The 20,823-nt window shown below is 40.0% G+C and overlaps 1 long non-coding RNA gene across 1 annotated transcript in view; it reads left to right on the top strand.

Moving 5' to 3' along the window:
- Positions 1–357: 357 nt before the first annotated feature.
- The window catches only part of LOC309387091, a 41,107-nt gene continuing 20,641 nt past the window's right edge, over positions 358–20,823 (top strand). Inside the window, exon 1 of the long non-coding RNA XR_014174541.1 lies at positions 358–464. This is a non-coding gene — a long non-coding RNA (uncharacterized lncRNA). The remainder of the gene's footprint in view (positions 465–20,823) is intronic.

Here is a 20,823-nt window from a genome sequence, read left to right as displayed (position 1 = left end):
CAATACTGAATTCTTTCTTCTTTCTGCAAACAATCTTAATTCATTAAGGAAAAGTCTAGCAGCTGCCTTCTCCAATTCTTTGTCTCTTCTCTTAAAATTCTTACCATCTTTGTCAGGCTTCCTGTGAACTGCCAGCATGGCAACTCTAATAAATCCCTCTTGTAATTCAATCTAAAGAAATAATCTAGATCATTCACCTGCTTTGTAATTTGTATATATTTTTCCATTTTGAAGTCATCATTTTTCATTTGTAAAACCATTTCTATCTGTTCTTTGTAAACCACTATTTTTCATTCAACACGTAAGTCACTTTTATTTGGTGGGATGTGTTCTTCTTCAATAACACCTTGTGATTCTGATGTATAGAGTTAAAAGTTCAAAAACTTCCTGCATCCACAGATCAAATGTTTCCCTAAGGAAGAGTTTAGGAAAGTGTTTCAGAATGGACCCTCCCTAGTCTTTTGGTGAGTAAAAGCAAATGAAGGTAGACTTGCTAGATTATGTTCATGTGAGATTACAATAAAGATAGAATCAGTATTCCTGGTTGTTCTTCTGGTCTGAATTAGGGCTAACAGAAACAAGCAAAGCAAGTTGTATAGCTACTCTTTAAACAAATAATGACCCTAGTTTAACATTTTTCAGTTTTCAACTACATATGCAGCTTTATCTTTTTCAACTTTCTCAGCTGCATTTATGAATTGCTTTTCTTCCTCCCCCCACTCTCAGTCCTGAACATTTATAGCATTTGCTTCAGTTCCAGTCTTCAGATATCAGTATCATTCTTATACAGATCACACACCAGCATCTACTCATTTGCTTTGTCCCAAGTCATTTCGCTTTTATTTTTAATACCATTCAATCTGCTAGAGGCGCTTTACTTACTGCTCATCATTACTTCCAAAATAATTATTTTTAATTCCTTCAAAATCACTTTGCGTTTTCTCTGTCTTTTATTTTATTTTAACCACTTCTTTTTAACTAAATTCTCTGCAGGTATCTTTTTCTGTATAGAAATTGTACAGGATGTTTCTCTTTCTTTTATTTTTCACAGGGATTATTCTCCTACATGCATTTTTTTCACATTTACAGCCTCTTTCATTTCAACATTGCACCAAACATTTTTTTCATACATTCATACTCTTTGTACTTCCGTAGCACTCTGTAATTGTATTTTTTTTCCTAATCATTCTAGTAGAATCTTTTTCCCCCTCCTAGATCACATTGATTGAGAATATTGCACATTTGCCCCTAAGCTTATCACTAGTTCTTATGTTGCACTCATTATCTTTTCCCCCAGTAAAATAGAGAAAATATAGACTATGTTAAGAATCTTTGTCATATCCATTCACATGTAATGTTACCACCTATCAGTAAGGAGAATATCAGTTACATCTGACATATATTCATCACTATAATGCAAGCACAACTAAAGTTTAGTTATGTCTCAAGTATGCTCACACTATTCTGTGTAACCTAGGATGTCTAATCTCTGTAAGCTAACATACTGTTCTTCATATTCCATGAAATAGGAGGTCAAGGCCTGTTTTCAATTATTATTCAGAAACTACAGCAGATGAGAATATGAGAATGTAGAAAGCTGCCTTTCTACATTCTCATATTAGATATGCTATTCTTGATCCAGAATAGATGGATCAAATCATTTGATCCATCTATTCTGGTACTGCCTCTGTTGACTAGCATTGGTAATAGTTCTTCAGCTACAGTATATCTGGAAATTCTGGAATGAAATCTAGCATCTCAGCATATAGAAAGCATGAAGACAACCTTGAGTGTGGGGATATGCAGCAAGCATCACTTCTCCTTCAGCAATCAAAGGAACTTGAAGTCTTCATGAAAGTGTAATACCAGATGTTCCATTATAGGTTTCCATTGAGTGTCTCATTAGTTGTTTCCATTGCTCTCTTCAATCATTTTTGTAACCACCTTTTCACTGAAAGATTGCTTTATTGTTTGGCCTATCTAAAGGATTGTTAAACATTTATTAATGTTCTTCAGTCCTTTATTGATTTTACTGAGCTCGGGCAGAAAAGGAGAGTATTAGACCAAGTTATTGGGACATAGATTTGTTTCAAACTGAGCATTCCTCATCATTCATACATTTTACACAACAGTTGATTTTTGGGGGGCGGGGAGGTTCTAAATTATGCACATCCTAAAATAAGCAGGAACTGCAAAAGAAGATAAAAATGCATGAAGGAATTTGAGCACCTTACAAAAGAGCTGCCTTTCTCTCAATACAATTTGCTGTGATAAACACCTATGGACTATCACCATTCAGTGGGATTATGCTTTGGAGGAATATGACATGCTTACATTTTATGGTTTCTGGAGTTACCGATGCATGTAACTCCATTAGTATTAATGGGAAGTGCATATAATCTTCTCCACAAAGGAACAGTCATAGCCCGCAAGGTAAGATTATGCTACAAAATACTTGCAGCCAGATATGAAGGCCAGCAAAGAACAGATGGTAAAGACCATGGTATGGTGTGAAAGCAGAACAATACTGAATTATGAGTAGCTCATCAAGAAAGTGACTGAAGCTTTCACAGTTGTGTTTATCCGGCAATCAAAGCCCATGCCAGCATCGTCTGAAGCAGGCAGAAGTAGCTATTTGACAGCTCAGACTCTCTTGTCTTCTAATATTTGATTTAGGCAACAGCACTGTGAGGCAGTGTGAGTGGGATACATACATATCGTAAGCAGTGGTGGGATTCAAAAATTTTTACTACCAGTTCTGTGGACATGGCTTGGCTGGTGTAGCATGGCTTGGTGTCAGGCCTGCAGCCATCTTTTATTTTGGGTCTTTGGCCTGCCATACTTTCTATTATTCTGTTATGCATTTTCTATTGTGGGAAAATGGGAGGGGGGATTGTAAGGAGTCTACATACTATATAGTCACAACAAAATTCTTTCTAAAAAGCCAAGGTCATCCTTTGTTTCTGCACCTCTGCACTTGACTGGAATTGGATGGGTGGAACTGGCAGCATGGCAGCGGGAGAATGGGCCATGTGATGGACTCGTGGGTGTGGGGGCAAGATCTTGAATTTTCAACTGGGTGGGGGAAACCAGGAAGCTTTCAGATTCGGGTTTTCCCAGATGTGCCAACATGGCTCTCTTAATAAATTGGAACTTTGAGCAATACTTTTCTTTGGACTCTGATTTACTTTTGGATGCTATTTGGAACCCTGACACTTGGTGGGCATGGCAGGGGAAGGATTCTGCAAAATCTCCAATCCTACCCCTCTCCAGGTGAAGGATACTACAAAATCCTCATTTCCTCCCGATCAGCTGGGACTCTGGAGGCATAGACAGGGGTGGAGCCAGTCAGAGGTGGTATTTGCCAGTTCTCTGAACTATTCAAAATTTCTGCCACAACTGGTCAGAACCTGCTGAACACACAGAGTACATGTAGATAAGTATTTAGAGAAATCTTAGCTCTCCATTCTTCTTCTATGCACATGTGAAGGTTATTAAAAATATAGAAGAGTGAAAACATGCAGACAAACCCCACTCTTTTTATTTTTATGCTTATTATCAATTTCTGACCTATCTAAGATTTATTTATTTATTTATTATTAGCGTTTATATACCGCCCCCTCTCCCGAAAGGGACTCGATAGGAACACATCAGTCTGAATAAAGCTGAGTGAGATGGGTGATTATTCTACTTTCTTTCTTTTTTATTTTTCCACTGTTATTCGTATTTTTTTTTAAAAAGGGTTTTACTTTTGCACAAGTTTCTTCAACAGCTAGAAGTGATTGAAGTTGGAAGTGTGTACACTTAAAACATTATTATTATTATTATTATTATTATTATTATTATTATTATTATTATTATTATTGATTATTGATTATTGATTATTGATTATTGATTATTATTATTATTATTATTATTATTATTATTTATTCACATTTCTAAACCGCCCCCTCTCCCAAAAAGGGACTCGGGGCGGTGTACAGTCCACAATAAATCACAGATAAAATACAAATATAAATAGGGCTATAAATATATGTATGTATGTATGTGGAGGAGGTTAAAATTAAGAGTCCTGTACAGAAGAATAAATAAATATGAGGCTAAAAGCCCTAAAAACAATTAAAACTAAAACATTACCCTTAAAATAACCAGATGAGAATATACTACCAGGAGTTCATAGATGTAACATTTATAATCATGCCAGGCCAGCTAGTCGGAACAGGTGAGTCTTCAATTTTTGATGGAAGGAGAGGAAGTCCGAGGTGGTTCTAATGTCGGGGGGGAGGTCATTCCAGAGGGTTGGGCCCATCACAGAGAAGGCTCTACTCCTTGGCGCCGCCCGCTGGCATTGCCTAGTGGACGGCACCTGGAGAAGGCCCTCTCTGTGAGAGCGGATTGGCCGCAGGGATGTATGTGGGAGGATGCGATCCCGCAAGTAACTAGGTCCTGAGCCATGGAGCGCTTTAAAGATAGTAATCAGGACCTTGAAACGCACCTGAAAAACCACAGGTAGCCAGTGCAGCTCGCGCAGGAGCGGTGTTACGTGGGAGTATCTAGACCTTCCCATGATAACCCGCGTGGCCGCGTTCTGGACTAGCTGCAGTCTCCGGGCGCGTCCCAAGGGAAGCCCCATGTAGAGAGCATTACAGTAATCTAGGCGAGACGTCACCAGTGCATGAGTGACTGTGCGTAGGGCATCTCGGTCCAGTAGGGGACGCAATTGGCGCACCAGGCGAACCTGGTGGAACGCCCCCTTGCCACGGCTGCCACATGGTCATCCATTGACAGCCGGGCATCTAGGAGGACGCCCAAATTGCGCGCCCGTTCCACAGGGGGCAGTAGCTCGTCCCCTATGGCCAGCGATGGAGTCAGCTGGCTGAACCGAGGTGCCGGAAGCCACAGCCACTCAGTCTTGGAGGGGTTGAGTTTGAGTCTGTTGTCCCCCATCCAGACCCCGACGGCTTCCAGACACCGGGACATCACTGCATACATACATGCATACATAAAACTATGATCTTCAAAACAACAACTTAAACATGACTTTTCCATCAAGTATAATAAATCACAGGTACAAATAAAGTAATAATAAGTAAAACAAATAATAAAAATAAAGGTTTTATGCAAGATCGCCTAGAATCTACACTTGTGGTTAAACTCCTAATGATGGTTCTAGAAAGCATCTCAGACCTTCACTGGTTTTCTGGGATGTAAAGGTAGGAAAAGGGGAAAGTGCTTTCAGAGTTGCAAGATTCTGCTATTGTAAGATTGCAATAATAATTGTAATAATCACAATAATATTAGTATGTTTGGTTCTAGTTTGGTAGTTCATACTTCTCTGAACTATCTGGAAGGGTTGACAAGATCAAAATAAGGTGGGAAATGAGTGAAAATCAATAGGGAACAAAAGACACTGCAAGACCTTTCAGTTTAATTTATGGGAAGATGTAGACATTTGTCTTAGATTCAAGGTTTATTTTATTCTATCTTTGTAGTATGCAAATATAAAAGAATCACTATTCAGTCTGAAAATAAATGTCAGAAATGGGCAGTCTGATGTGTCCATGTATTAATAAATAGTCACGTTTTGAGACAGGATGTGAAATATAGTTGTTATGAAAACTGCTATAATTCCCTGGCTCTGATGAATGATGAAATTCTACATAAGATAAATAAATAACAGAAACATCAGATGTAAAATGTGTTCAAGTTTCACTATATCAAACACATATTTGAACATAAAATATATTCATTTTAGAATCTCATTTATGGGTTTAAGTAGTAAGACTGAACTGATATTATGCTTTATCATGTATCTGTGGCTCACCTCACTGTTTTTCTGAATTCTTGGATGTTTTCCCCATTGGCTAGAATGAGAAGAGCAAGAAATATCTGTAAGACTATTTTATTTATTTTATCTTATTTAGAGAAAAAATACGAAGTAATTTATCATGTCTATGTCCTATCTTTCTTTGGCAACTCCAATTATTTTGTCTTAAAACCAGAGGGATACATCTGACTGATTGATCCTAACTCAGCCAATTTGTGCTCTTAATACCATTATTATTTTTTAGACGGCAATTAAATTATCTGAAGTTTTCCAATGCATGCTTCTTCCAAATAAGGCTTCCCTATGTCCATTTTGGCTTAGGCCTCTTCCAAAGTGTAGATTTCAGTCGCTTAATTCCTACGTGTAGATTGGTTGGAAATGAAATTGGCTTAAGAAATCTCTTTCTAGATTTCAGCCTTCCTCGATGTCAGTCAGTCATAGTGGTGTTTTGTTCTTCTACCTAGACCACATGTACTATGGCCCTGCTTCTCACATTTCCTGGGACAGTAAGAACCAATTTCCTTCTTTTCCATATGTGGCCTTTGAAGAGTTTTATTTTTTTTATACTTATTTTATAAGAGCTTCTTCATTGACTCTATTTCATATTTGACACTTTCACACCTGATAGTTTCATGATGTTCACTGTGGACCAGCAAAAACACAATGTTACAATTTTTTTCTGTCACTTGAGCTAGAATGGGAAATGATCAAGAAGAGGAGAGGAATTGTTTTATGTTTCTGTCATGGACTCTAAGGAGTAATGGTAGAACTCTTGTTAATTTAATAGAGGGAGAGAGGGAGGGAGGCAGGGAGGGAAGGAAGATGCCTTGCTTGTCCACAGATATGGCAGTCCAATAGCCAGGTGTACTGGAGGTGTTTACCTACAATGAAATGAAGCATTGCAGATTAATCAGAAAATGCTGCTTGAGCGGATATAAATTGGAAACTACTGATATTGACATGTACATAGCAGAAAAGAACAGATAAAAATTACTTCTCAGTGGGTTGGAGGATAACAATGTACATTTTTATCTTTTAAAAAAAGGTTACTTGCTTTGCTCATGCTGAGGGAATCTAGTCATGCAGATCAAACCTTGTACACAATGCTTCCTTTCTTACATCACCATTTCTCCATTTATCTTTTGTGCTTAGAATTCAGACTACTTGCATATCTGCCCGCTGTGACAGACAATGCTAGTCAAAAAAGATGGACTTCCAGTGGCTCCCTGAGTTTTCTTCTCATCAGGAAGCAGTTCTCTTCTTGAATGTATTTTGGAGGAGAGAGGCAGAGACAGTGTCATGATGGTCTTCCTGTGCTTCTTGCTGCCAATTCCGACTAAACAGAAGCGAAGAAAACTAGCTGGTGAGCAGATAAAATTACTAAGACATCTCAGTTAACCTACTCACCTGATGATGCTATTGTTCTAAATGCTTTATCAGGACAGAATTACTCTTTAGCATATCCTACAGTAAAAATAAAACCCAAGGGAGTGGCAGAAAGTAGGACAAAAGACATCTGGAGCAGCCAAGAAGCAGTGTGTGCCTACAAAGCACACACGAAACATCAGTGGGAGGCTGTTAGCACAAAAAGAGCCAGCAAAAATGAGACACAGAGAGTAGGTGGGTCTACTACAGCTGCCACTGTTGTCTGTCCAGCTCAATTATGGGCAGAAATGGAAAAATTCACATAAAAGGCTTCTTTTGTTCTATGTCCCTCCCAGACATATTCCAATTGGAAATAAAAGAAGACCACTGATGTAAAGTAATTCCCTTTTGAAGTCAATTGTAAAAACCTGAAAAGAAATTTCCCCTTTCCCCTTTAATGCCTGGTGCTTACCATTTGTGGTAGACTTTCAGAAATGTATATAAAATATTTAAATTTATACAAAAAAAGTCAAACACCTTGCCAAAGAGCCAAGATTGAGCTAATCTCTTACAAGTAATTTATTTCAGACCTCAAGTTATCTTACATTCTATGAAGCATCTCAGGCTTGTATCTTATCTGGGGTAACCATACAACTTTGGGAAACATGATCCACCTTTCAGAGAATCGTTGAAGTATATGCCTGCCACAGACTTTAGGCACAACTGAAGGCCGGCCACATGACTATGGAGATGTCTTTGGGCAATGCTAGTTCTTCAGCTTTGAAACAGAGATGAGCACTGCCCCCTAGAGTCAAGAACGACTAGCATGGCGACTTCCGGTTCCAGCGGCTATGGCGACGGGCAAGTCCCTTGCCCGCTCCCGCTCCCCGGTGGGCTTCCCCGCTTCTGGGGGGCACAGGACGCCCCAGAGAGGCGTCCTGCCGAAGGAGCGGCTCGCAGAGGACCCTGGCATCGGCGGCGGCTGGTGGGGGTTTCTCCGCTTTGCTCCAGGCATCGAGGAGCAGTCTCGGAGGGCACGTGGGCGTCTCGCTTCAGGCTGATCGGACGATGCAAAATTGAAGGAAGCAGCGGCGGTGTGGTGAGGCGCTTCCTCTCTTCATTCCCTTTCTCTTGACTTGATGGACTTTTCAGCAATTTAAAAAGTTAAACTCTCGGATTTTTTTGGAGGTGCGGCTGGAGGGAGGGGGATTCCCCCCCCCCTTGGACAAGCAGCTTGAGAAAATCTTGCTTTCGCCCCCAGGGGAAGGAGGAGGGGGGAGAGCCTACCAATGATGCCTCACCCCTGTAAAAGTGATTTTCACTGGATTTAGCTCCAGAATTTATTGATGACCTGAGAACTTTGTGAACTTTTAAAACTTTACTATGCCTCTGAGCCCAAAGCTGGCAGGGCAAGATGGCACACTTCCGTTGTCTTCATGAACTGTGAAACCTGACTCCACCTTTAAAATTCAGGCTTCCGGTCTTTGTCTCCGTGTCACCCAGAAGAATCTCTTGTGGATTGTTTTTTTTTTTTTTGAACTCTCTGGGGGGGAAATTTCTCTCTATTACCAGACTGACTAAAGAAACTCCCATCTGCTTGGATCTTCTGCCTCCTGGACTCATCTGTCTGCTCTACTTCTCCAGCTGTCCATTCTCTATACTGACTGATCTCTCTACTTCATAAACTATGTCTCCAAAAAGACCACCCCCTGGAAAACCTGGCTTTGCTACTTCTGCACCAACATCTGCAACATCCAGTCCTGCCACACAGTCAAAGATTACAGAACTGATGCAACCTAAGAGTACAGAGATGGATTTGCAACAAATGCTTCAGCAACTTATGCAGGGCCAGGAAGAAATTAAGAAACAATTAAAAGAAATGAAGGAAGAAATTAAAGAGAATCAAGTCCAAAGCTATAAGAACTCACAGAGACTGGACCTTGTGGAGGGTGGGGTGGCGGAGGTGAGGGGGGGGTAGAAGCAATGCAGAAGGGAAACAAAGAACTTGATATCCAACAAATGAAAACAGAGTTTGAGAGAATGTCCTTTTATCTTAGATTTCAAAATGTTATAGAAGCAGTTGGGGAAAATATAAGGGACATTATGACTGATATTCTAGCCGAATACATACATAAAGAAAAACAACAGATGGAATGGGAGATAGATCTGGTTTATAGAGTGAATTCAGCTTATGCCAGAACACACAATGTACCCAGGGAGGTCCATATTAAATTCCTTAGAAAAAGCACAAGAGACGAGATTCTGGGTGTACAAAGGGGGCAAGCATTGACATATCACGACAGGGAAATAACCATCCTGAAGCAGATCCCCAAAAAAATTAGGGAAAAAAGGAAAAATTATTCGCAATTGGCGAATAAATTATACCAGAAGGGGGTGTGGTTTAGATGGTTGATGCCTGAAGGTATGCTGATATTCTGGGAGGAGACAAGAATTAGAATCAATACACCCATAGAGGCACAGGCCTTTATGGAAAAAAACAAAGCAAACCTAGAAAAAACAGAAGACTCTACAACGGTTATCCAGGACACGGGAGGGGCCGGAGCTCTGCCAGCGGGGGGAGAAGGGGCAACACCAAGAAAGCTCAGATCACAAAAATGAATAAGAAAACCACATTGTTATAAACAGACCGAAAGTAGTAATGAAATTATATGTAGAATATATATTACAATATATAAACTGATGGAAAATATATATTTTAGAATTAATATGCTGATTTTATATGATTATGTACTAATGTTTTATATTCAGATGTATTTTATGAGTTTGGAGGGAGGGGGCGCCTGCTACACTTGCAACTGCCAAAATTTGTATACCCTTCCATTTACCCTTTTCCCTATAAATGTTTAAAAAACCAATAAAATTCTTTGGAAAAAAAGAAAAAAGAACGACTAGCATATATGTGCGGGGGGAACCTTTGTCTTTACTTTACCTAGCCCCTATATTGTGCTGAAGAAGTCAAGGGAAAAAACTTGGCTATATAAATTGTTTGCAAGTATAAGGAATATATAAAGATTCTTCAAAAATAGTTTTTAACTATGCAGCCTCCATTCTTTTCACATATTCTCCCCAAAGAATTTTCTTCTCATTTACAAAGGCTCAATAACATATGAAGGCTTTCATATACAACAGTTTCTTTCCTGTTATGTATATATTTGTGTTCAATGTATAATGGATTACATGATCCCTTGAATGAGGTTCTTATAAGAATGGGTTCACAGTTAATGTGGTAGTTGAGAATACACACAGAATTCAGTTAGAGACAAACTCTAGATCAGCGATGGCGAACCTTTTTTGGCTCGCGTGCCATAAGTGGGGGGAGCGCAGGGGGGGTCATGTGTGGGCGTGCCGCACCCATAATGCAATGCACGACCCCCTCCCCCAGTGCACATGCACACACTGTAGGCACAACCCCCCATTTTTTGCATGCTTTTCTCACCCTCCCCAGGCTCCAGAGGCTTTATAGGAGCCTGGGGAGGGCAAAAACAGCCTCCCCCGCCCCTCCAGAAGCCCTACGGAGGCTTCGGGGATCTTCAGGAGGCTTCCCTGAAGCCTCCGGAGCAGTCAAAACAAACTTCCCAAACTTCCGGTTTGCCCATAGGACCAGTTTTTTGCGCTCCAAAGGCTTCAGGGAAGCTCATGAAGCCTCCTGAGGGCCTCCGGGGGAGGCTGTTTTTGCCCTCCCCAGGCTCCTATAAGGCGCCTGGGGAGCCTGGGGAGGGAGAAAAATGGCTTTAAAAAAGGGTGCCCTCCCCAGGCTCCTATAAGGCGCCTGGGGAGCCTGGGGAGGGAGAAAAATGGCTTTAAAAAAGGGTGAATTCAGCTGGCCAGCGCGTGCATGCGCGCTCGCCAGCTAACAGGGCAGCGCCTCATGTGCCCTGACAAATGGCGCCACATGCCACCTGTGGCACGCGTGCCATAGGTTCGCCATCACTGCTCTAGATTGTAATTTCTGGAGGTAGGTTATTTTTCTAGCGCTGTTGGTTTAGTCAGGTAACCCCATATTAAATTTTCCACAGTAGTCAACCAGATGCCTGGTACGACTCATTTATTTAATAAAATCACAAATATTTTAAACTTATTTGACCCCGATTCTCCCACAAACTCAAGAAAAATGGTGAACAGCCTATTCTTCTGAGAAATAGTGGCCCTTAGATCTTTATTCCCTACCTCTTAGTTCTAGAATTAGCATAAACACCCAATCCTTTCAGACTAAGTTAGAGGGGAGGGAAGTGGAAGCAGTTGTTGCATCCTTCAGCATTTTGTTTTTCATTTTTAATGAAAAGTTAAACTTTGCCTCTTAGGATATTGTGCTCTGTAAGTAAAACATATCTCATAAACTGAAACTATGCAACCAGAAGGAAACATAATGGAAAGGAAATTAATTTTCTTGTGGCTAGAGAGAGGATTCCAGACATATTGATCCTATTATCATGTACATCACTTCCTTATGAGTGTGCATGCTTGGGAGAGAGAAAACACTATTATTATCTAATATTGCACTAAATCCTCAAAACACGGTGTCTGCTTTCTGTATTCTACTTGGCATAAAAAGCTCAGTCGTCAAAGAGAGATGAGGTAATGATGCCTCAAGTTGATCAATCCCCACCCTCTTCAGCTTTTCCTGAGATTGTTGCCTCCTAAAATTTGAACATTGCACCGTTGTTGCCTTTATTCAGGAAGAAAAGTTGTCATAATGAGACAGATTAGCTACTTGACCTAGCTACTTGCGGGATCGCATCCTGCCCCATACATCCCTATGACCAATTCGCTCTCACAGAGAGGGACTTCTCCGGGTGCCGTCCACTAAACAGTGCCAGAGGGCGGCGCCCAGGAACAGGGCCTTCTCTGTGATGGGCCCAGCCCTCTGGAATGACCTTCCCCCCCGACATTAGGATTACTACCGACCTCCGCTCCTTCCGTTCAAAACTCAAGACCCACCTTTTTCAACTAGCCGGCCTGGCTCAATTATAATTCCATCTTTATCCTCCTGGCAATCTTTTAAATTTGTAATTTTATATTGGGGTATTTTAATTTTTAATTCTATTATGACTATTCCTATGTATTGTACTATGCGATTTTGACACCTCCTCCGTGAAATGTTTTAATTGTATAATATGTGTTTTTATTTATTGTACGCCGCCCCGAGTCCCTTCGTGGAGAGGGAGCGGCTAACAAATCTAATAAATTCAATTCAATTCAATTCAGATATTGGAGGAACCAAAGCTTGTAAATAGGCAATGATTATGAAGAATCCTGAATTCTTATTCCCCATCTTCCACACTTAACCTCTTGCAACTGTGAACTTGTTTGATTATTTCCCCTAATTATAGGGATAAAACTTCCATTGTGGTGAGACCGAACATGCATGTAGAAACTCTGCTGAAAGGCTGATTGGGTTTCAAAAATCTTATAAATGCTGTTTAATTTCAAGGCAAGAGGAAAGGGGATATTTTAAAAGCAAATATATTTAAGACAAGGAGAACCGAGGAATCGTTTGTGAATTTGCCCTGGATGACTCAATAACCTTTTGTAGAGACTTTGGGAGCCGAACGTTTTGACCAACCAGAGTGAAGAAATGAAATTTATTTTGTCTGCTTTTCTTTCCCACTGAAGTCAACTTCCTCTGATCTATCCTCCTCCTTGTAAAAATACTGCGTATCCTAGGGAATCTCTAGAATCATCTAGAGCAGTGATGGCGAACCTATGGCACGCATGGCATAGGTGGCACGTGGAGCCATTTGTCAGGGCACGCGAGGCACTGCCCTGTCAGCGGCCAGCGCGCATGCGTGTGCTGGCCAGCTGAGTTCACCTTTTTAAAAGTCATTTTTCGCCCTCCCCAGGCTCCAGAGGCTTTATAGGAGCCTGGGGAGAGCGAAAAGAGCCTCCCCTGCCCTCCTAGAGGGCCTCCGGAGGCTTCAGGGACCGTCTGGAGGCTTCCCTGACGCCTTCGGTGCGCTTAAAACGACCCTCCGAGCAAACCGGAAGTCACTTCTGGTTTGCTCGGATGGTGGTTTTAAGCATTCCGAAGGCTTCAGGGACCGTCCGGAGGCTTCCCTGATGCCTTCGGAGCGCTTAAAACCACCCTCCGAGCAAACCGGAAGTCACTTCCGGTTTGCTCGGAGGGTCATTTTAAGCGTTCCGAAGGCTTCAGGGAAGCCTCCGGACGGTCCCTGAAGCCTCCGGAGGCCCTCTGGGAGGGCGGGGGAGGCTCTTTTCGCCCTCCCCAGGCTCCTATAAAGCCTCTGGAGCCTGAGGAGGGCGAAAAATGGCTTTTAAGAAGGCTCATTTTTGCCTTCCCCAGCCCCCAGGAGCACTTTGCAAGCCTCCCAAACCCCCTGCTTGTCCATTTTTGCAAAGGGGGCTGTGTTTCAGTAGGCCAAAATGCTATATTCATTGTATAAGACATACCCAGATTTTCACCCTCTTTTTTGGGGGGGGGGAAGGTGCATCTTATACTCTGAAAATACAGTATATTGAATTTCTCTTTTTAAAAAACTGCAATACCCCAGCATTAGCCCTTATTCTCTCAATTATTGTTTAAATGCTATTTCCCCACTAATTACTATTTCCCCCTGTATGACTGTTCATTTTCCCACTGAGTAGTTTGTGAATGCTTCTACTGCTATTCCTTCAACAAAACATATTTTGTATTTACCCATTGAATGCTACTATATTTCTCCTACTTTATTATTCATTGCCATTTACCACCATAAATGGCATTTCATTTTGTTGTATTTCAGTCAAATCCAAGCCCATGTTTTCTCTCTGCATGGGAATCTTTTGGGGATCCACATGCATTCTGGGATGTTGATAGATAATTTATTTTGGCCAGGGACTAGCTAAATCAAAATATAACAAAACCCAGCCACCGAGGTATAATATGCTTAAGTATAAATTAACTAACACAGCACTGTACTACTTTATTAACTTCAAGAGTTAAAATCAGTTAAGACAAGAACAAAATTCTCACACAATTAATTATAAATAAAGTCTAAAACCAGATACTGAATCCATAGTGAAATAGATTAACAATATATTGTACAGTAGATATAAATTGGACTGTAATGTTTAATAATCTAAAATGTTAAATTACAATTAGTAACTAATTAATACTTGACAAAAGATTGATGGAATAAATACACACATGTAGACCAGAAATCACACATTGCCTTTGCTACATTATGCATAATAAGGCTTTTAAAAATCTGATACGAGGAAATCCACAAAGGATTCCTCAGACCTGCCTGTAGCATGTAACAGCAATAGTAAAATTTGTCTTTTTGGATATCATTATGAAAAGACCAGTGTATGCCTGATGGATTCAATTGCGCCCTTAGTTATGCAAAATAAGCAATGCTTAGGGCATCAAGGGAAGTGTTGCACCAGAGACTTTTCCCCACTAACAGTCATGCTCTTAACTCTTTCACTGCCACATTTGATTTTAGTAATTTCTTTTTTGAATTGTCCTTAGCTGCTATGTTCAACTTTAATCTGCATTTTTTTAAAAAAATTGAGGGCTCCTTGGCACTATCTGAGCTTGGTTGCCTTCCAATGTTCCCTCTAATTTTTTTTCAGTGTGTGCGGAAAAGTATAGTGTTTGAGCGGCATATTTTCATGCCTGAGCACCTGATTTTTTTTAGTCATAATTGCCATCAGAGCAGATGTTGGGGAGGGGGGCAAGGAGGTAAAGGGTCCCCTCCCTCTCCCTCAGACCCCCAGGAAGGAAGGAAGGGAAGGGAGGGGGAGGGAAGGGAAAGGAAATGGGAAAGAAGAAAAAGAAAGGAAAAGAGAAGAAAGGAAAAAGGAAATGAAATGGAAAAGAAGGAAAGGAAAGGAAAAGAGAAAGGAAAGGAAAAAAGAAAGGAAAGGAAAAAAGAAAGGAAAGGAAAAAAGAAAGGAAAGGAAAAAGTGAAATTAGTGAATTAATTAATTACATAGTGAAATTAACACCAACTGTAGCATCTCTGTCTAGTTGTATTTATCTTTAACAAACAAACAAAAATCAAGCAGGGTGATAGATTGCAGAACAGCTTTCAGAAGTGAGTGTCTTATCTGAGCAATATGAAGACCTTTTCTTGAGCTTTACTTCAGGAAATCAGAAGAAAGAATAATCACTATGTAGTGAGCAGACTAACCCGATTAGTTCACTTCCAAAAACTACAGGAAAAACATGATACTATAGAAAAACACAAAAAAGTTCTGGTTTCTTGGCAGCCATCTGCTGTGCAAGTCACTCAGTAGTGCTTCATTAGCACTTCCTCAGTTATCCTGCATTAAAAAAAAAGCTAGCAGAAAGCCCTAACATTAGCTGACTTAGGCTAGCAACAGCAAAAGGGCTCTGAAAAAAAAATCCAAAGAGATTAGGATTCTGCTTCCATCATTAAAGAGAGCTGTCAATTTACAATTATCAAAAACAAGATACCATTTATTTGGCCTCTGCACCAATCCATCCTCAAACTTTTGCCCCATATTCATGAGAAGTAGAAATCACAGGATGAAAGGTATGGGACTTGAGTTTATTTATTAGATTTTTATCCCACCTTTATTACTTCATAGGTAACTCAAGAAAGTGAACATACATAAATACTTGGGTATGGAGAAAGGAAGGGAAGTGGAAAAGAAAGAAAGGAAAAAGGAAAGGAAAGGAGAAAGAAAAGCAAAAGAGAAAGAAAAGGAGAAGATAAAGGAAAGGAAAAGGAAAAGCAAAGGAAGATAGAAGAAGGACAGAAAGGGAAAAGGAAAGAGTGGAATGGTACTGCTCAAAAACCAAATCTCAAGATCCTGTGAACCCCTTTGGCTCAGGCAGTCCAATTCCCCGCTGCTTCCCTCTCTCTGCAAAGCGAAGGGATCTCAGAACGGCTGTCTAGCTGAGAACGGGGCTTCAGACGCAATGCCTGAGAAACCCCGGATGTGCAGGGAAATGCAGGCTATAACCAGCGAATTGCGTTTTCCCAGAAACCAACGAAGCCCCAGAGGACTAATGAGAATTCTCCCTTCTGTAACGTCATCGGTCTCCAGGTAGAGTCTTCATTGAGTTGACCAATCACCAGATGGAGGAGAGAGTTCAGTGCAGAGAGAGGAGGGGGGGGGATATTTTCAGTAATATTTTAAGACGTTAAAAAACACTGCACACAGTTTGAAACTTCTGCGCTGTGTTTTCTTGTTATGTGCGCGGCCGCGCAGGCGCGCAGCTTAGAGGGAACAATGTTGCCTTCATGCAGACATTTCATTAGTGCTCATTTCAACCCAGAAATATGTTTGTCAAGGGAATGATTATAGTTGAATAATTTGATTTGAAGAAGTCAGCTATCACACTGTTTCTGTCTCATGGTGTGAGAACTTTGCTTCCATTGAGGAGCACCATGGTCAGGCATAGAGTATTAGTTGGCCTTAATCCAGCTGTGATTCAACTGAACCATCACTACAAGGAGAGGCTTGATAAGCTGTGGAAACTTTATTAAAACTACATATAAAAGTGCTGAAGTTGTTCCATCTGGCTCGGAAAAAAAAACATTTGTTGAAATGGGAAGATCAGTGAATTAATGTAATTAGTTTGTTTCCACCTAGGGTGATTAAACTCTCTTTGGATAGATTCTGGAATAAGGCCTCTCTCATTACTTCATGCAATATCTAAAAGCCATTCTCTGATACTTTTGTTAACTTGAGTAAATTCGATGAGATGTAGGAAATCAAGGGAGAAGGCCATATGGTGAAAGTTTTCTAAAAATTGGAACCAGAAGGATTAGAAGTTGTCAGATAGAAGAAATGGGCTCAGATTGACTGAGAAACAATGGGGTCTAAACCAATAATTGAACATGAATAAGCAGCTCTTACCTCAATCCTCAACTGGCCAGTCTCTAGCCTCAGAATTATATTGAATACACATTTGAGGCTTGAGGCGCTGCTGTTATGAACTCAGTTTGTGTTATTTCCATCAGCTAAAATGTGGGTAAAGGCCTAACTGGGATCCATCAAGCAATCAAGCCCAGAATTTTACTGTAAGCAGTTTTAGATCTATAGAGATACATTCCTTATCTTTCGCATGGAAATAAACCTGATTAGAATAGTCGGAGTACTTACTTGGGCCTATGAGACTACATCATCATTGTATGCATTCCATGAACCTCAGTCTTGAAGGACCAGAGACAGATATTTAAAAGTCCCCACTTACTCATTCTCCTGGCCTTTTATCCCTAATTGAAGCTTCCTGAATGTTTTAATGAAGATCATTACTTTAGTCTTCTGGAAGTTTATTACAGGGGAATTTTCTCTGCAATAAGAGAATAGCTTCACTAAGCTATTCAGTGCATGTCTGAGGCCAGTTGGGAGTCCTTGAAATGTGGACTGCCTAAAGCAAGAGTGGGCATTCATGTTTGCTATTCTGGTGTGTGTGCATTTGTGTTCTTAGGTTTGGATTCCAGTGTTTCTTTGACAGTGAAATTATATGTCAAAAGAGGAGTAGGATGTCCTACTCCATTATGAACAGAAATGGGGATTGATGATAGGCTTTGTGACTCACATTTTATCTAGAATGGAGAGATGGTATTCAGCAGGTTCTGACCAGTTTTGGAGAACCAGTAGCAGAAATTTTGAGTAGTTTGGAGAACTGATAAATACCACCTGTGACTGGCCCTGCTCCCATTTATTCTCTGCCTCCCAAATCCCAGCTGATCGGGAAGTAATGGGGATTTTGCAGTATCCTTCCCCTGGATACTGCGATACCTGGAGGGAATGGAGATTTTATAGTATCCTTCCTCTGCCGCCCCCACCAAGCCATGCCACCAAGCTATGCCCACAGAACTGGTAGTAAAAACATTTGAATCCCACCACTGCTAGAATGTTTTGGCAGCTTCTGGATTAGGAACAGTAACCATAGATCAGAACTAACTCCTTGTGTATTTTTCCATACAAGAGGTCTCAAAATTCAATCAAACCTGGATTTGACATCAGCAAAGGCTACATGAAGTATTAGATCTTCCAATGCATTTCTTGATTAAATCGGAATATAGTCTAGTGTAGAATGAACAGGTCTAAACCCCACCAGCTCACAACCAAAAGTAGCTTCATTTGCAAGCCATTTTTGTAATTTTCAGTCCAAATGGCATGCATAAAACTTGTGGATAAGAGGTTTATAGCTTGATAGTTGGCAGGATCATCCTATCGCTTTTCTTGAAAATTAAGGCCACTCCCTAATCTGAAGACGTATTTCGATATTTGTTGATGTGGAAAGCACAGGCAAAACCGGAGTCCACAGATTAATGTAAGATTTCCAATGTTATTTTTTTGAACTAATTTTTATTGAAAAATTTAATAACAACAGCAAAAGTCAAACTAAACTCAGGAAGAAACCAAAGAAAAAAATGAATACAGAAAAAAAGAGAAAATAAGAAAACAGAAAAAAAGAAATATAAAGAGGTAGATTCTGGTCTTCACCACAAGTACAAACTTAATAATTTATCAACCCCTCCAAACATTACATATAAGTATCTTTTTCTCCCATAAGCCATCCTTTATCCATATGGAAAAGTGTTAATCATTAATATTGATATTTCCAATTTTAGTATGTGTGCTGTTAAAAATATCCCATGAATTGAATATCCTGCTATGTGATGCTAATAAGATCAATCTCAGGTCTTCTGTTCAAGCAGGAGACTTCATACCATTTCAGAAAAGTGGCTGTCTAGTTCTTCTTAAAAACCTCCAGTGATGAAGCACATACAACTTCTGACATCACAATTGTCAGGCAATTGTCTTCACTAATTAGGAAGTTAATTGCCCTCACTGTTAGGAAGTTTCTCCTTAGTTCAGGGGTGTCCAAACTTGGCAACTTTAAGACTTGTGGACTTCAACTCCCAGAATTCCCCAGCCAGCTCTGCTGGCTGGGGAATTCTGGGAGTTGAAGTCCACAAGTCTTAAAGTTGCCAAGTTTGGACACCCCTGCCTTAGTTCATTGTTTCTCTCCTCCATTATTTCTTGACCCCCTTCTCTTTGTGGCAACCTCTCAAATACTAGAATAGTGCCATCATGGCACCCCTGTCCTTCTTTTCTCTAGATTAGCCAACCCAAATCCCAATTGTTCTTCATATTTTTTAGTCTCCAGGCCTTTAATCTTCTTAGGTACTCTTGTTTTTCCAAAGTCTTAACATCTTTTTTGTAATGTGGTGAGCAAAACTGGATGCAGTAGTCCAGGTTTGGCCTTGCTAAGGTTTTATAAAGTATTAATACTACATGTAATTTTGATTCTATGCCTCTGTTTAAGGACAGTATTAGCTTTTTTTTGGCTGCTACTGCACATTTCTGTCTCATTTTTAAGTGATCGTCCACTAGGACTCCAAGGTCCCTCTCACAGTTACTGTTTTTGAGCCAGGTTTCATGTTGTTATACTTACTTACTATACTGGAAAATTGGGGGCCCATTTGGACCAATCTTTTTTATCCTCATTACACAAAGTAGCTGGAAGATCAGAATCTTGTAATATTCCTTTTAGATTTGAAACCTTCTGTCTGATGTGAATAATCCACACATGAAGAATTAATTAGTTACATTATTGCCCATGCCTATTTCACAGGAATCTCCCCACACTAACAATTCTCAGATGGGCCAGACTAGATAAGGTTCAATAGCATTGGGAGGGAGGAGTGGACCTTTCCCTTTTATATTACATACAGATTCCTGACTAAATCCCCACTTGATTTCTTCCTCTAGCTCATCCAGTCTCTCTCCAACACCTTCCATCACTCGTTCAGTAACTAAATTTTATATTCTTGCAAGGGAAATAAGGCAAAAGCTGATGTATGTATAATTTTTATTGAATTTTTCCCTAGTTCCATATTTCATAGTTATACTTTTACAATCCTACATTTTTTGTTTTAAAAATTATCTTGTAATGGTTTTAATTTCATTCTGTTTTAGCTTTATAGATTATAATCTGGTTTAGAGATAGACTGTAATCTCGTAATATGATTTTATGCTACTTGAGATGTCTTTGGGCTGGGAATCTTGTTTTGTATTTTACATTTGACTATTTCTCTGTTTCTTTTAATCTGGTTCTTGTCTGCCTTCTCAAGAAAAGGATGAGATTTCAGCATTTAAAGGGAGATACAATCATTGCCAGGTCTGGTTTAAGGCCACTGATAAGCTTTTTCATTTCAGACATCAACTTATTGGCCAGTCTGACAAAGTTTCATTATTATGGTCTGATACCACGAGTTCCTGAAATTTATATACAATTTTAAAATGAGCTTCCCAACCCTGCATGGGAATCTGATTAAATGTAGTATATGAAAAGATTGTCATTAACCCATTCTGCTATCATATACCAAAATAGATTTTTATCTTGAATTGCAATAAACACCTGCCATTGTTTCTCTTTTCTTAATGTTCAAATGTGGTTTATATTGGGTTTTTAAAATTTAGATGTTGGTGTTTGTGCAGGCTTGTAGGCATATTTTGAAGATATTTTGGTAGCCTCAAATTCCTGATCAAACTGCACTTTCATCTATACTTGTAACTCAACTTTTGTTTTGCCATCTCTTTGATAACATATTTATGTAAATTCTGCTTAAAATGCAATTTCAGCTGCAGGGACTTGTCCAGGTACTCACTAGGAG

This window comes from Natrix helvetica (genome assembly GCF_964273705.1).
Source record: "Natrix helvetica genome assembly, chromosome: 2".
NCBI classification, from domain to species: Eukaryota; Metazoa; Chordata; class Lepidosauria; order Squamata; family Natricidae; genus Natrix; species Natrix helvetica.
This window is presented reverse-complemented; position numbering and strand designations above follow the sequence as displayed.